The sequence below is a fragment of the Nerophis ophidion genome, linkage group LG05 (genome assembly GCF_033978795.1).
Source record: "Nerophis ophidion isolate RoL-2023_Sa linkage group LG05, RoL_Noph_v1.0, whole genome shotgun sequence".
Lineage (NCBI taxonomy): Eukaryota > Metazoa > Chordata > Actinopteri > Syngnathiformes > Syngnathidae > Nerophis > Nerophis ophidion.
In genome coordinates, this window is record NC_084615.1 from 36788014 (window position 1) to 36790565 (window position 2552).

General features: G+C 37.6%; 1 protein-coding gene across 2 annotated transcripts in view; it reads left to right on the forward strand.

Moving 5' to 3' along the window:
* Window positions 1–2552, forward strand: part of LOC133553015 (estrogen-related receptor gamma-like) — a 52545-nt gene that overhangs the window by 48476 nt on the left and 1517 nt on the right. The window lies entirely within an intron of this gene.

Below are 2552 nucleotides of genomic sequence, written 5' to 3' on the forward strand. Positions count from 1 at the left end.
TCAAGTCTGGCCCCTCTTACATCCAAGCCTGATTGGTGGATTGCTGCAGAGATTGTTGTCCTTCTCGAGAGTTCTCCTCTCTCCACAGAGGAATGCTGCAACTCTGACAGAGTGATCATTGGGTTCTCGGTCACCTCCCTGACTAGGGTCCGCTGAGTTTACATGGCCAGCTCAAAGAAGAATCCTTGTCGTTCCAAACTACTTAAATTTATGAATGAAAGAGGCCACAGCGCTCATTAGGACCTTCAAGGCAGCAGATTTTTTGTAGCCTTCTTTAGATTTGTTCCTCAAGAAAATCCTTTCTCAAAGATCTACAAATAATTCCCTCAACGTCATGCTTGGTCTGTGCTCTGCAATGCACTGACAGGTGTGGGACCTTAAATATAGACAGGTGTGTGCCCTTCCAAATCATGTCCAATCAACTAAGTTGATCACAGGTGGACTCCAATTAGGCAATAGGAACATCTGAAGGATGATCAGTAGAGACAAGATGCACCTGATCTCACTTTTCAGTTTCATGACAAAAGCTATGAATACTTTTTTGTATATGTGATTTCTCATTTTTAAGACAAAAAAAAAAAAAACCTTCACAATATCAAGGTATTGTGTGCAGAATTTTGGCAATACAAAAAAAAATTGAATCAATTTGGAATTAAGGCTGTAAAATAAAAAGAAATTGGGAAAAAGTGAAGCACTGTGTATACTTTTTGATTGTATTGCATGTGCTCTTAGAGGGGCAGCAGAGTCCTCAGCTGGAAGTTTCCATGCTGTCCGTCACCAAATGTCTGCCTAGTAACAAGTAACCATGGTGATCAGAAAAAAGTAGAAGTAACATTTAAGCTAATCTATGACGCCGTTTTTGTTCCAGCCAACTCCCTCTTTGTTCTCTGCGGTGTGGGGCCGTGCGGCTGCTTCCATATTAGCCCCAGGTTGCCTTATAAGGCGCTGTTTATTTACACTGCACATCAAATCGGATTGTTTTGGCCCTCAAGTGACACACATTGGATATTTTTTGCAAGTGCAAACGCTCCAATGTGCTTCAAATCTGATTTTTTTGCATCAAATCTGGGTTAGGAAGTAGTCGAATTCTGATTGGAAACTTATCTTTTCAAATTTCTAAAGAGAATTGCAACCTGTTTGCAACTTCTACATCATCAATTTATTTTTTGCAATTCTCTTCTTCCTCCTCCCCTCAGCTGTTTTCCAACATCTGCCCATTCCTTCTACACAACAGCCATGACACAAACCCACTAACACGCTGACCTGGGGCTTCCATGTTTTCTCCTGTAGTAGCAAATTTCTCATCTACGGAATCCGCTGTTCTGTCGATAAAAAGCTACCAGCAGTGTACACGTTATACCTTAAATTTCGAAAAGCTGATTTAGATATCAAATTGAATATATGATAAAATAATAACTTACTAGAAGCGCCAGTGACAAATCCACTCTTCACCCACAAGAGGCAAGATCAACACATCAACTTCCAGTCAACTTCCCTTGTTTTTTACTTTAACGAACTGCGAATGCATGTGATGTTGTTTTTATATTGGGTCCTTTGTGTGTTTGTATTACAGTCTGATTGGGTTGTACGGTATACCGGTATTAGTAAAGTACCGCAATACTAATGAATCATATTCGGTACTATACCACGTCTGAAAAGTACCGGTCCGTCACCTATCTAAGCGATACAATAGGATTACGTCAATATTTTTTGGCATCACAAAATCTTCTTTCATTTTTTTTAAATTTATTTTATGTTTATAAACTCAGGAAATATATTCATCTGGACACATGAGGACTTTGAATATGAGCAATGTATTATCCTGTAACGATTTGGTATCGGATTGATACCCAAATTTGTGGTATCATCCAAAACTAATGTAAAGTATCAAACAACAGATTGTTACATTTAAACAGAAGCGTAGCTAGACCATGTTAAAAGAGAAAGTAAGCAGATATTAACAGTAAATGAACAAGTAGATTAAAAAGTAATTTTCTACCACTTGTCCTTAATAATTTTGACAAAATAATAGAATGATAAATGACACAATATGTTACTGCATATGTCAGCAGCTAAATTAGGAGCCTTTGTTTGCTTACTTACTGCTACAAGTTGTCTTGTATGTTCACTTTGTTATTTAAGGACTTAACTGCAATAAGAAACATATGTTTAATGTACCCTAAAATTTTTTGTTAAAATAAAGCCTATAAGGCAATATTTTGTGGTCCCCTTTATTTAGAAAAGTATCGAAAAGTAGCAGTAGCAAAATATTGAATCTGATAAAAATCACATTTTACTTGAAGTGTAAGCAGTCAGATGGAAAAAAAATCAGATTCAAGCCACTTTGGCCTGCAGTGTAAACGAAGTCTTTGACTTGCATCAATAAAAAGTGGCTAAGAGGCACTGATGATGATGTCCCGAGCAACAAATAATGCCCCACCTCAACTTTGCCTTGCAACAAGTGATTACTTCATCTTATTTTGGGGGGGGGGGGAAATGAAGGAAAACTAGTAAAAATGTCCATTGATTTTCAGCTCTTCTTCCTTTTACAG